The sequence below is a fragment of the Castanea sativa genome, chromosome 5 (genome assembly GCF_040712315.1).
Source record: "Castanea sativa cultivar Marrone di Chiusa Pesio chromosome 5, ASM4071231v1".
In the NCBI taxonomy this organism is placed as follows: Eukaryota; Viridiplantae; Streptophyta; class Magnoliopsida; order Fagales; family Fagaceae; genus Castanea; species Castanea sativa.
In genome coordinates, this window is record NC_134017.1 from 954,583 (window position 1) to 971,032 (window position 16,450).

The following is a 16,450-nucleotide window of genomic DNA, read 5'->3' on the forward strand; positions in this document are numbered from 1 at the left end:
ATTTTTTAAAGTTAAGTCATAAACCTTTAAGCAAAATAAGTACTTTTAATTTTTATTTAACTATCACATGCATTGCACGGATTAATTAATAAATATATGGAAAGTTAGCTTAGAATACAATTAGGAGGAAAATGATGAATAGCGAAAGACAAGAGAGACGGTTGCATCCTTCCTTTGCCAAATAGATTTAGTGCACATAGGAGTCCAGCTGCCCGAGTAGGTATATACAATTAAGAGAGGATGACACTACAATCTCTTAGCAACAAAGGTACCATCATTTTCATGATTTCATCACCAAGCTACCAACCTGTAAATTTTGACATCATTCTAGCAGATGACCAAAGAAAGTGACCTAACCGTTTGATGAAATGCATTCTGCATGAAAATTCAATAAGACACACATATAGAGAGAGAGGAATCTATGTGGTCCTAAGCTTGAATTACATAGTACAATGCAAGATATGAAAGGGCAATCCAATCTCTCTCCCTTATATCCAACACTTCCTAATATGCCGTTTCTTTTATAACATGATTTTATGGGGAAAAAAAATTATTTAGAAAAAAAGGAGATAATCCGGCCCAATTGTTGATTTTCTATTCCATTTCAAGATGTCCCAAAACGTTCCTCTTTGAAAGTCTAAAGCTTATCAACGGTATTCATCTTTTGTTGATATTAGGTCTTCTTTGAATATTGTACTTTATTTTCCATCAATTATGAATTGTCTTATATTCATTTTTTCTTCCTTAGAAAACAACCAAAGTTTAAAATGAAATAAATAAAATAAAATTAGACACATGGTATGCTACATTTAATGGAGCATAAAGTAGAATATTAAGAGTATGACAAGATTTTTATCTGTACTCATAATAAAAATATGCATACAATTTATATTGAAGGAGATTTAAGATTAGTTATTGATATTTTTTTAGAACAAAATTAGTACACTTTAAGGCCTGATTGGTAGGAGGATTTTTGCTTTTGTTTTCAAAACAATATAAAAACAATTTTCAAAAAAATGAATTTGAAACTAGTTTTCTAATAATAATTTTTATATTTTACGTGTTTACCTCTCACTTTTAAGAACAATTTTCAAAATATTAAAAACAAAAAATAATTATTTCGGAGACCATTTCTATTTTTGAGATTTAAAAAAATATATTTACAAAAAGTAACATGTAAAATCTATCGATTACTCTTTTTTGTGGATAATGATAAATGAATAGAGCTCATCATGTACCTTATATATATATAATGATAAGTTTTAAATTTGAAGGGTGAGAATTCTTTTTGTGGTAAGGATAAGCTCATCAATTTAAGAGACAAAAGAGTTTGGAAAAATATGTAGGGTCCACTGTTTTTAATTTATTTACAACTATGTCATTAAAAACATTTTCTATATCCTAAAAAGTGAAAATGCCCCCTTAGCCGTTTTCAAAATCCTATTCTAAACCAGGAAAATAGGATACAGTTTTCTAAAAAATTTATTTATAATAAATTCAAGTGTAGAATCTACAATTTTGTCAATCGCAAAACAAAAAAAATATATATATATATATATATATATTTAAATACTCCTACCAAGCAAACCCTTAAAGATTCTAACAATTGGATACCATAGGTTGAAACTCTCTTTTTAAAAAATAGAAATTAATTATTGGTTGGTAAAATTACGTTTGTTCCGTGATAATTGTTTTTTATCCCAATCATATTTGAGTTAAAAACACCTACGCTCAAAAGATACTTTGTCTTTCCTAGTCGATATATAAGACTATCATTAATTCAGCTTATGCAACATTTCTTTTTCTTTTTTTGGGATAAATTCAACAGTTACAATGGGAATGTAACTCTTTAGTCATTTGTACTATGAAGTGTTGATTGAATTATAAAGGTAATGTTTTATGATTTTTAGAAATGTTGAAAGATTCTTATGTTTGGTTGCAAATCACACAGGAAATTAAATATTAGGGATATTTGGATTCCTATTCAACCCCCTTCTTGTAAAAATGTGGATTCTTTTTTAAACAAGTGGGTATTTAGATTCCCAAGTTTGAAAGAAATTACATTTTTTTATAAATTGACAATTTTACCCCTTTATCCTTATTGTTATTAACAAGACATGATGTTGTAATTTCAACAAAGAACAAGAATTTCAATAGTTATTTTTGGATTATACATGTCATTTTGAAATGTTAGACTATAATTTTAATGAATTCATCATATTATTAGGAACCTAGAGGTTCCTAATGGGGTTGGGTATGAATTGTATCCTCAAGACCTCATTTGATTTTAGAATCATTAAAATTGTTGGCACTTACATCTTGGATTCTTGGATCACCAACACTTGGATTATCAATTCTTGAATTATAGACTCTTGAATGGAAGCCTCCATTGGTGCATTAAGAATTGGTTCTTGGAAAATCATCATCTCCTTCTTTGTTGGTTCTTTGGACTGAACTTCAAGGGCTGCGTCTTCATGTATAACATCATCCACTTTGGCACAAAAATCAACATCCCGGCTTGCAACAATAGCAGCAGATTCTTGGAACTTGATTTGTTCTTCGAATTCCATTTAATCAAGAGATTGTAAGTCGTTTTCCATCATGTTCTCAAGATCATCTTGCAATCTTGAGAGATCTTCTTTCATGGCGTTTTTAGATTCAGCCAAAGTCTTGACCATCTTTGAAATATCTTTGACATCCTCTAAGGCTTTGTTGAACACTTGCTGTATTTCTTTCAAAAGTTTTCTTTGGTCACAATTGCTGGTCTTAAGATCAACGGCTCTGATACCACTTGTTAGAACCTAAAGATTCCTAATGGGGTTGAGTATAAATTGTATGGAGTTGGGTATGAATTGTAGGGGGATTGGTGGGAATTGTAGGGAAATTGACTTAATTTGAGATAGTCACCCTCCATAGAGAAAGAGAGATTAAAAGAGAGAGAGAGAGAGAGAGAGAGAGAGAGAGAGAGAGAGATGCACTAATACACTAAGAAATTAGTTTATTCTTCAATTCATATCTAATGTTAAATTACAATCATGTATTTATAGGGGACTAACTCTAATGTTATTGGCCCACATGGCTCAAGGTAATTGGCTAGTTAATTCAACATATGCTCTATGAATTAAGCTATGTGTTAAATGAGATACATGTACTCAAATTCTAACTAACTCATCATAATCCTAATCTCATCCAACTAGCTAACTATCTAACTAAAGTGATTACAACAATTATTTCATATTCTTAACACATAATTTATAGTTTATATTAGACAAGACTTAGATACAGTATTAAGATGTTGTTTCTTAGGTTTCCCTCTTAAAATTTTGTCATGTGGCATTTTTCTCATATGATAGAAGTGTATTTTTTAGTTAAATAGTCACATGACAAAATCTTAAAAGGAAAACCTAAAAATTAGCATTTAAGCTACTGTATATAAGTTTTGCCATTCTTTTGTATGCCATTATTTATTTGAATAATAATAATAATAATAATAATAATAATAATAATAATAATTTGATATTAAATTTACAAATATAAAGATATTATAAAAAAATTAAATAATTCCTATAAAATACTTAGAAATAAACTAAACATAAAAATTTTACAAGATATCACGTTCTTAAGAATCTTATAAATGCCGGCTTACGTGGATTTCTGATACAATACGCCCCCCTAGACGTTTTTAATAACCACTTGGATTTACTGTTAATGTACGAGTGTGACGTGAAACATGAATGCACTTGCCCTTATTTTTTTGGATTACTATGAAATATAATACTTCAACTAGGAGGGGAAGTTGTCCTCTAATGCGCCAAAGATAAAATAACTAAAGATTAGAAGAGAAAAGAAAAGAAAAGACAGTATGTCGATTTAGCAATCAACAAGTGATGAGATTAGCCTGTTAAAATTAATTATATACCAAATGATAGTATTTTTAATATAAATGTTTCTTTAACTTTCGATCTGTAGAATATCTAATGCTTACCTACTACCTAGTACCTTCGTTGTTGGGGCCCAAATGGAAAGGGTTGAATTTCCTTTTTTTCAATCAGCATTATGTAACCAAAATTATGCACTTTCATGTAGCTACGGCAAAGTAATCAATTCCTTTTAATTTTGGAGAAGAATTTGCTATTGAAATTTTGAGTTTCTCAGAGTTAAACACTAGCATCTTTTATTATATATATTTTTTTTGATTTAAGACATTGGAATGTTATTTAACTCAAAAACTTAAGTATATAAGTTTGAGCCAAATTATGTTGTATTAATTATTCATCCCTATCAAGTTTTCATTATCATCTAAAGTAGGACTTCGAGTAAGTCTCCCCCTTGAATATAAGTATTTTTCTTAGCAATCCAAATGTCACATATTACCATTAATTTTAATACTCACTAGTAGAGTGACTTTACTCCATTCAATCCTGAATGACATTGGCATTTGATCCATCCTCTTTTTACTTAGTGTGGCTCATTGATGAACATTTACCATGTGAAACCATGATCTCTCATATTACTTTTCTCAATTGTGAGGGTTAAAACGCTAACACCTTGAAGAGTGTATCTATGAGTTTTTTATTTTATTTTTTATAACATGTTGGGGCACCACTTAATCATAAGGTTAAGCTTATGAATTTGGGCGCAATATGTTATTAACCACTCACTCTTGTCATTATAATCCAACGTGAGATTTTATTACTTAACTAACAATATAACTCATATGTGAATATTTCAACCTTTGCAAACATATGGAACAATTATCAATGTATAATTTATGTAATCTATTTTATATCTTGATCACATACATCCAAACTTTGCAAATAAAATCATACAAGAGCAACAGTAAACACATAGCATTATAGAGAAGAAAAAGAATCATGTACAAGAGTCATTGTAACAGAATGAAGGAAACCCTTAGAGGGCATAAGAACCCTACAAATTAAGAGATGGCTAACTTAGTTAATCAGTGAGCCATTTCATTGACAATTCATATAAAACCAATTTGATCAAAAACTATGTTCTAACAAAGAGAGAGGCCAAGTCTTTAATATCCTCAAAATAGCAAGGCCATATAGTGGGGATAGTCTACCTTCTCTTAAATCCCTAATACAAAATCAATAAATTTTACTTGGCAATCACATAAAATTAATCACTTGAATGTACAATTAATTTCATTTTTTGAAAAATTTATAGAAAATCATTATTTGGAGGTCCCTATTCTATTAAAAATCTCATTTACTTAATGCATGACATATGAGGGTAGGAGCTAGGTTTGACCAATACATAAAAAGGTCTGGTTAATGTGTATCCTATTAGCCATTTATTTTCGAAAAGTTTTATGAAAAATTAAAAAAAATTGTCAAAACAATAAATTACTTTTTTATTTTTCATAAAAAAATTTTAAAATAAATTACTAATATATACATTAAACGCACACGTTAGTAAATCCTTATATAAAAATAAAATTGGGATTGAGTTGAATAAGTTTGGATTTTAGCCCAACCGTCCAGGGCCAATTGAAAATGATCGTGTCTGTCATCTGAGGACAACTACTAAATGGGGGCCATAATTTGTTGGATGGTGGCTCTACTTCCTAAAAATCATCAGATGCCACACAATCTTCTTATGATTCATAACCATGATCAGCAAATCACAGCCGTTGAGACAGTCAAGGGTTCCCATACTTTTGGTCAGTGTGCAACCCTACATATCCACTTCATAATTCATAGCACATGATTGATGAGGCCAGAACAAAAAAAATACTGTAGCATCTACAATTGCCCACTTGGTGGTACCTTCTTTTTGCTAATTTTTAAGTGTGGATACCACGGGCGGCTTTTACTTCAATACCATCCTAGGATCTTCAAAGTTTTTCTTTAAATATAGTCTTTGATTTTTTTTTAATAGAGCAATCTTCGATTCTTCATTGACAACGAAGTAAACATCACTTTGATTAAATTATAATTAATAGTAATTGTGTTTTCCTTAAGTTTATCTACAACTTGTTTGGTGGAGTTCTATCTTCCATCAAGACAAAGGTAGAAGATTCATTGGCCGAATTTGAACATCAGGTATTAATTAATAATAATAATAATAATAATTAAAAAAGAGTATCAAAATAAAAAAATGAAAATAGTCCACCACAAGAACTTGTAAAATTTAATTGCTATATGTATGAAAGAGGCCAGAGGCCATAGGGCCACCATAAAGTTGGCGGACACTAATGCAACTACGCGTACGTTTGAGAAGCACGTTTTGCGCATTTTTTAAAGATTGACGTTTTTTTGTGGATTCCGTACACTATCGCCGTAACTCACAAGTATTTTTTTCAACAAAAACAACTTTAAAACTGAGTCCCACAGCACTATTCACACATTTAAAATTTATTTTGCTACATTATTTTCAATTTTCAGCCATAATCAGTATCTAAATAGACCCTAAAAGTAAGTTATAACTTGTTAGCCTTCCATAAATAAGACTTGGTTACAAGACACTGGAGAGAGAGAAAGAGTAATTTTATTAGGAAAATGATTACTTGAAATTAAAATTGGCTCTCCCAATCTTGTCATGTTCTAATTATCTTATGGTCTATGAGGATTACCTTTGTTACTTATTACTGTCTAATCAATTCTCTCATTAAAGGATTTTTTTTTTTTTTTGAATAGGTAAGGAATAGTTTATTTAAAAATAAAAATAGACAAGCTAGAATAATGAAGATTTGGCCCAACCCATCTACAAAATTGAAATAAGGTTGTGTTTTTGTTTTTTATGAGAAACATATGAAATTTTCATTCATTGAAATTGAACTACAATAGAGAGAAACAATAGCAGTGAGAACAAGCAACAAACAGCTACAAGCCACTATCTTCAACTATTATATGCTCCACAAAGCTTGGACACACACCTTTCCAAACTTGAGAAGTACTTGAGAGTCTAGCTGCCCTTGCAAATTCATGGGCTACTCTGTTGCCACTTCTTTTCAAATGCTGAAAAGAACACCAAGAAAATGAGGAATAGATGTTCTTGATATAAAACATTTAATAAATTTTCAAGTGTTTAACCTAGTAAAATGTATTGGTCAAGCCAAAATTATTTTTGGTTTGACTATGGAAAGAAGGCTTGCGTGTCATTCCTCCCCCCTCTCCCCCAACCCAAATCGACGTGAGAGTTCCACCTAGCCATAACTACCCATGATCGTCTCTTGATTATCATGATCATCACCCATTGTTGACTCACCCACCCCCATTGCCGCCCAAAACCTATCATGTATGTTTTCTCTCTCATGTTATAGTGATATGCTTCTCCATCCCCTCTCTCTCTCTCTTAGTATTTTTTGCATTTTTTTAAGACTTAAAAATCATATTGGTGGTAAAATTTTCATATTGGCTTAGAATTTGTTGCGTTGAAATTATTAGAACAATTTTTCACCTATTGTGATCTATTGGATATGGTTTTAATTGCATTGTTGTAAGATTAGATGTTGCCGCTGTGTATTTTGTGGCCAATATGTTTGATTTTGTGAGGTTATACTATGCTAGAAGTTGGTATTGTGGAGTATATTGTGAGATTAGCTATGCTAGATTAACAGTAAATAAGAGAAAGTTATGCAATATACAATATGAATAATTGAGCATTGTTTTTTTTCTTTTCTTTTCTTTTTTTGTTTCTTCTTTGAGAATCATATACCATATCAATTATTAGGGATAATAGGAGAAAATTATTCAATATGTGCTAGTAATCAGCAAATATTCTTTTACATATAAGACATAACAATATTGCATTTAACTTGCAGTTCAATAAAAAAAAATTACTTAGCTTAAATATTTTTTTACGTCTTAATTTTTGGAAACTTTGTTTCTAATGCTTTTGGGCTAAGCTAGTTTTTAGGCAAGAAGATGTTGACCATCTACCAACTTATAATTTATAATATCCAAACTATTATTAACATAGAAAAAATGATTTTGAACAATTTAAATAATCTCTAAGATTATTATTAATATTTTTTCCTTGCAATAACCTCCAATTTACTCTATCCTCTCACTCAAAGTCCAAAGGTGTCTAGTTAATACAATTGAATCCTAAAACATATCTCAAATTTGTGTGGCAGATTGTAGGGTGCTTATCCATAAAGAGTTTAAATTCCTTTGTTGTTATGAAAGATTGAAGCATCGTATGTCATCCATTGCAGACAGTAGCAATGTGGAAATGGACACTATCTATATAAGATAGAAAGGTGAATTATAAATCTAATATTCAGTTGCATTGAACCATTAAAATTATAATACATATTCATTTTTAAATATATATCACAATTTTAATGAATCCAGTGTACTACATACGCTGAACCTAAGCGTTACCTGGATAGGAATAGGTGCCACAGCCACTTGCCTTGTTTATTATCAGTGTTAAAAGGGTGCAAGCAAGTTGCCAAGAAAAATCAGAATTAAAATCCCATAAATAAATAAATAAATAAAAGAATAGAAACAAGACAAACCAATCAACAAAACTATACCTGTGTGCACCGCCTTCTTGCTTATACGAATAAAAATATTAAAAAAAAAAAAGTCCCTAAAAAATTTTAAAAAAGCCTTGGAGTTCGGACCAGCTCAAAATATTCATATCATCATGTGTGTGGTTGGTCCCACACCTATCTCTCTGGGTCCCTTTCCCTCCTCCTTTATTTTTAACTTTTTAGCTTTGTCGTTTTGTATTCTCTCTCTCTCAGTCCGAATTTACGGCATGTTCTGATGCATGAACCTGCCTTTTTAACCCTCTTTTAACCTTTTTTACCCCACCTCTCTCCCTATCCTCAAATTGACCATTCTTTTTTACTTTTTGGTTTTGGGAATGCCTTTTTCTATCTACACCATAGTCGGCAGTAAAAAATGTGGAAGATTCCTAAACTTTGTCAGATCTTTTTCTTCCCCAGGTTACCCTTCTATTATCCATTTATTAACAAATTTGCCATATTATTATTCAAGCTTCATTGGCAATGCCCTCGGTTAGTTTAGTACTTTAGTTTACAGTTACACTGCCTTCCTTTCAGGAAATTTGGCATATATATAATCCAATTAATGTACTTAAGACATGCATTAATTATCAATTTTTAGAAATATTTTATAAAAAATTGAAAAAATTGTAAAAAAAGTTGATAACTTTTTCTTATTTTCATAAAATTTTCTTTAAAATAGTTTACTAATGTATGCCATGAATAAAAGAATTTTATTTGGTATTTTTATTTACCAAAGAGAGAATAAAACTATTCAACAAAATTGAATTTTTAAAACACAACTTTGCTTGGCTGAATTTTTAATACACAACTTGACTTGACTCGTTTAAAATCCTAATTGTGATCGATGAGCTGTCAATAATATGGACCACCACTAATATCATGTTTATTTATTATTAATCACAGCATGCCATCTTCATAAAATTATTTAAAAATTTATGTAACAAGTTGTATTACTTTGACTTATTCTAATCCTAGTATGTAAGCACTTAGGGTCAGTTTAAATATCGCTTATTTTATTGAAATTGAAAATTTATTGCTGAAACCTGAAAGTACTATAGATAAAGATAAAAGTTAGCTGAAATTGTACAGTGGAGCCCATGAATAGTACCAAAAAGTGCAATGAGGCCCATGAATAATAGATAAAATAAGCTAAATAATGAAGTAATTTTCATTTTTCATTGGTATCCAAAAGGAGGCTTAGCGTGCGTTTGGATACCGCTTATTTTGCTGAAAATTGAAAACAATAAAAAAAAAATATTTCGGTTACCGTTCATTAATGAAATCACTGTTCAAATGCTTGTTTGCACTGTTCAAAAATGCAGATGATACAAACACATACGCCCAATACAAATGGAGCTTTAGTGTACATTTGGATAACTTAGGTGTGGTTTGGATAGCTAAAAAGCGACGTGTTTGCGTTTCCTCTTTTTTTTTTTTTTTTTTTTTTTCCATAGAGAGCACCTCTTTCACTGTTCATTGTCCATGAACAATGCATTTAGGCTTATGAATAGTGTCATGTGCATGAACAGTAATTTTTTTTATTGTTTTCAGATTTCAGCAAAATAGGTAGTATCCAAACAAACCCTTATTTTTTCTAGTATATTTTACTATTTAGCTTATTGTTGTTACTATTCATGGCCTTATTGTACTTTTTGATACTATTCATAGGTCCTATTATACTATTTTAGCTATCTTTTACCTTTATCTACAGTACTTTTAGCAAAAAAATTTCAGTTTTAACAAAATAAATGAATCCCAAATAGACCCTTAACAACAAAAATTAACCTAGCAATTTGTTTATCTCTCTCTACCTACCCTTTACGTGTGTTGTTGTGTCACCAAATTTCTGAGCTATCAATCTGCAATTAGAGTGGTAGGGTGACTAGGGTATTATTAAAATATCAAATAAAATTGGTATATTATCAATTTTTTATTTGGTACTATAAATGAGTCAAGTCAAGTTGTGTATTAAAAATTCAGCCAAGAAAAGTTGTGTTTTAAAAATTCAAATTTGTTCATTTAGTTTTATTTTGAAAGTGAACTGTTACTAAATGAGATGAATTGTTCAAAATTGGTTCACTTTCTTATAGAAAAACTTATGCTTGTTCAAGAGCAATTTGTTAAATTTATTCTTTTTCCATATATAACAAAATCATGACTAAAATTATACCCATTTACAAATCTATGAATTTTTACCACGACTAGACTATTTATATTAAAAATAAATTGAAAATAATAATTTAATATCATATAAACCTATTTACAAAGTTATACAACTAATCTCAAATTTATAGAGTATATTTAAGACAATTATATATATAAAAATATAATATTATATATAATTAAATAAAGGTCCTCCTCCATGAGCTTATTTACAAACATATTATAATATTTGAACTTAGCTCGTTTGATAGTCGGACCTAAACTTGGTCTTGAACTTGATTTGTTTCAATTGTTTGCTAAACAAATGAAAATAAAACAAGTTGTTTTCCAAATTGAGCTCAAACTATTCATAAACAACTTGGTTCTTATGATAATACATAACAACATGCATACAACTTGGCAGAGGGAGAGAAACACATTGCTGGTTAATTTTTCTTAATAGGTCCTAGGATTACAATCAGTTACACAAATTTTTAAATAATTTTTAAACATGGTAAGTTGTGAATAATAAAAAGTAAACATAATATTAGTAGTAGGTTCATACAAATGATTGGCCATCAATCACAACAATTTATTTTATTTTATTTTTTTAAAAAAATCGTCTATCACTACAATTATTATTACCCTAATTTTTTTTAAAATTTTTATATTTGATTTGTATTTTTACCTTTTAATGATTTGTGAAAAAAGCTGCGCCCATGAGACCATGACAATTGCTAAGCTTATATGGACACATCATGAATGACAGAAATTGCTTAGAGTCAAAAGTTTGCTACGAGCAACGACTTAGAAATTCAACACGTTTTATCATTTATGTCTTGTGGGAAAGCATCTCTTATAAGGATTAACCTTTTTGCGTATCAACTCAGATAATCTGTGATTACGAAGTTTCCCAAAGATATTATGTTCTTAAGTGAAAGTGAAATTGGACTTTTGCCTTTATTTTGTAAAAATAACAGCAATATATTTTTATTTTGAAATTATTTAAGTCCGTGTTTCTATTTTTGAAACTCAATTTTAACAAAATCGAGTTTGGTATAAAATTCAATATTTTCAAAATCAAGTTATATATAAATTTTTGATTGAAACTCGATATTGCTAATGTCGACATTGCTAAAACAGGGACACAAATTTAAATAATTTCAAAATAGAAACATATTACTATTATTTTTACAAAATAAGGGCAAAAGCCCAATAATCCCCTCAAGGGAACTATTATAAATGTTGAGACCCCTTAAAAAAAAAAGTGTTGATTTTTGGGGGGGGGGGGGGGGTTATTTGCTGTTTTCTCTATTAAATTAACAGCTATCTTTATATCATTTGTAGGAATCATGCATTAATTATCATTCTTGTTCAATTCTTTTTTCTTCTCTAAATTGGAAAGCTAATATTATTTACAAATCCTTTATATGTGTTTTAAGGATGTTTCATACATATGACATCCCCAAAAAAATACACAATACAACAAAACTTGGAAGCTGATCATTATAATATAGATATTGAAGCTAGTTGATCTGTACATGAAAGTCAGGTTATAGATAAACATGCTTGATTAACCTCTGACTCGTTACTCGTTAGTCTCTAACGAGTAATGAGTAGGTTTCTACAATCAGAAACAAGCACAAATATTTAGATCCATTTGATTAGAAATAAGTATAAATAGTAAGTACCTATGGACCAAAAGAGAATTCACATCGAGAAATAATGTGTCCTATAGATCCTTTGACATACGTAAATATCAATCCTACTATCATTGTCTACAAATTCGTTTGTGACACTCTTTGTCTGGCCTAACTTGATTGAAAAACCTCTTAATTAATTCTTTAATGGTTCGTTTAGATTGAGAAGGAGAAAAATAGAGTTGAGTAGAGTAGAATTGATGTAAAATTAGCTTATTTTTAGCCAATTCTATTCTACTCTACTCCTTTTCACTTCTTCTCCCTCCCTCCCTCTTCAATCCAAACGGGTCCTAAATAATCTCATATAGTTCACCACAATGTCGGATCAGGATTGCGTGTTCATAAATTTTTTCTATCTGCATATTATGCTCGTATGATGAAAAAAAGAAGAAGCAATTATTAGTTTAAACAATATATAAAAATATTTAAAAATATTCCGTAAAGATTAGTGGATGTAAGATGCATGATGTTACATTTTCCACTACTTTTTCTAAAGTGGGAAGCTTCATGGTGAATGCGTTTGACAAAGATTCAATAAGTTTCAAGCTCTGTAGGTAATGTCGGCAGAATTTCTAGTTCTACTTATACATTTGGTACATGTTTGACATGTGATACAGTACTATAATATTTGACACATAATTGTGTTCGTCAGCAATTCAAATAGAACAACTTCTTTGAAGTTAATCAATCATTATGCCCAAGTAGGACTTTCGTGCGTAAAGGGGAAAAAAGTAGTGGCCACAAATGTTGCCTTTGGTGCACCTATATAAATATTTGAAGGTGATTCAAGAAACTTTTGTCCAGTCAAAATTTAAAAAATAAACATAAAAAATTTATAAGTTGACCTAATGCCAAGAAGATGGCAGTGTTTGAAGGGTAAATTTTGGGTTGGCATGGAATTGGAAAACTAGTTAGAATTAGAAAAGCCACAATTTAACAGTATTTTCGTTGAAATAGGGAAACTTTTAGCTCAATTTAATCCGAAAGCTATATATATTTATTCTTTTTATTTAGATAGAAATAAACTTATTTATTAGTACAAGTTAGTACCTCGTTTGTCGGACATTCTCTTCAAGTTAAAGAGAACTGTGACACATTATATCTTTAATTATAGTCCGATATATAAAAGAGGAACTAGATAAATTGGACTGTATATGTCTTTGCCAAAATATCAAGGCATCTATTTGCTTTATAGTATATGTAACATGAATGAATTGTTTATTGTCCACTTGAAAGGGCAGTGTAATCCAACATAATAGAAGACAATCCCTAGGTCGTATGATTAGCACCATGGGTTGTTAGTAACGATATGATAAAATCAAATCTATCTATAAAATTACATTATGGTACCTTAAATTCCATTCCAAGTTTAATCCATAATGATGAGCTACCTTAATCCGCAATATTATCCAAATTTAATGAACAACCCCATACGCATTTACCTACCGAGTCTCGAATCACCATCTATATTTAGGGTTACAAAATTAAGGGGGTGGGAGGTAGTTTCTAACAAGTAGTTTCACTTGGGCCAACACTCAACACTCTCTATATTTTAATTTATTTTTCCCTTGACTAGTTCTCTTACCTCTCTCTCCCTTTCTTACAGATAGCCACCACCAACAGACATGAGATTGAGTCGAGTTTCTCAACAATCACCCACTGCCTCGAGTTCCTCCCGGTCAATGAGGATGACTACACCATTAAGAGAGAAAATTATTTGCTAAGTTACAATATTAGTTAGATTTTACCATATACATTAGTTAGAACCAGAAGGTGTTTTGCTAGTTATAAACGGATTTGACTTTGTACGTTAGTTAGGAATTGTTTTGCTAGTTATAAACTACTCCAATGTTGTGTCCTATTTTTGGGCGAAGGTATTTGATGTATTTGGATTAATGCATCTTTCTCTCGTACAATGTGGGAGTCTCACCCGATAATGAAGCCTACATACTATGAGATGTAGAATCCAATTTATGAGCTAATTATTGTCCTGTGTTTTTGGATTGATTAACAAATTTTTATTTATTCATTTATTAATAATTTAATAATTACGACCAAGGAGAAGAAATTTGAATTCCAGATCTTTCCACGGTGTACCAAAAAGTTGTTGCGATTAACAAAATTTTAATTGATACTAATTAATTACTAATCCATTATTAATGGTGTAAATGGAGTAAGAAGTAAGGCATAAATGGCAATCGATGTAACTCAAGAATTCAAGAAAAGTTAGGCGATCCAAGCAGAGACTGTTTATTCAGTCAAATCAACTGAAACCACCCCTTCTCTAAAATTAGGTGAGCCAGCCTCTAGAAAGGAAGGGTGCGTTTGAGGACCATGAAGGATCACATGTGAAACATTATGAAATCTTTTACGGATTTTTCAAACCTAACCTTGAAAGTTTATTCACTTACTACTTTTACCCGTTGTATGATACGAATAGACCTTGAACGTTGAAAAAAAAACAATTCAAAACTTGTAAATTAAAAAACTAATTCTTTATGTATTTTAAGCTTTTCACCAGAAAGTCTGCTGCTAATTTGGTAAACCCACACTCCAAAAGACAAAAGAAAATAATAATAATAATAATAATTGTTGCTTGCCAGTGATTCCATAGCCGATGGCTATACGTTTCATCTAATTTAGATCCATGTTTTAGTTAATTAAATTAAAAAGTAATATTACATACACAAATTCTTTTATAATATTTTTATAAAATATTGGTATAACCAAGTTCTTATTGATTTTTATTTACGCTTATTATTAATATCACTTTTTTATTTATTAATAATCATTCATTACATCAATAATTTGTAAACTTTTTTATATCTTTAGCATTATTCTAAATTTAATACCAGTGATCATCACAATTACTGCAGTGTTAGTAAAAGTTTTTGTTTGTAAATAAAATTTATTGGAAACATTATCCACACAATGAAGTGACATAAAAATGTTCATGGGTCCTAGTGAGTTTCTTCGTTCGAAAAAAAATGTTCATGGGTCATGGGTAAAATAAAAATAAAAGCGACCCATGACACACCAATATTTTAACGTCACTTCATCTCATCAAATAAAATTTAACGTCACTTCATTTGTTGAATTACAGCCTTCTAAACTTTAATCATATCTATTGCCTTGTTGGACTACTGGACAACGAGTGAGCTAGCACTTTCCATTAGCATGTACTAGAGTAATTTAGAACGTAATAATATTTTTCCTTAATTATAAGTATAGTTGAATACATCTAAATAATAAAATTACACAAGATGGGAAAACACTACACAAATGCATTTGAAGTCCTACAAGAAGGAACAAACAACGATTGCAGTCCTATCTTATAACATGTCACATATTGTCGATAACTCCAAAATGGTTATATTATTTAATTTGTACTTTAGTTTCTTTGGGTTCAAATCCAAAGTTGAAACCTACTCTACTCTACATCTCAAGTTGAAACATATTATCACAATTCATAGCAAATAAAATAATGATAAAATGTAGGATTTTAGGCAAGTACAAATTTACCATTTCAGAAGGCAAGGTGACTCTCTAGCACATGTCTTCGCTCAGTATGCCAATAATATTTTTACCTATGTAACTTGGATAGAGGAAAATGTAAGTATGATTGAGTTTGCTTTAACTCGAATTGTATTATTTTTATCTTCGCTTTAATAAAATTAAGATCTTTTTATAATAATAATAATGATGATAATGATGATGATGATGAAAATTATAATAAAAGAAATGATAATTAAGGATGACAAAAATTTTGCATCTTGCTTAACTCGTCTTACCTTGCTTGAGTTTTTCTTATTGTAAAGAGGTGACGGGATTGGGGTGGGTTTTACTTACCCAACCTCATCTTCTTTACTCTACTCTCAACTATATCTAAAATTTAATTATTCTATACATATCCTACTTATAATATATATATATATATATATATATATATATATATATATATATATATATATATATTATTACTATCCTTAAAATGCTTGCTAGAAGATTTATACCCACCTTCTACTACTCTACTAGCAAAGGAGGTAGCTAATGTAGTGGCTTTCTTCCTCTTTTAGCACTCTCATTATTATCTCCTCTC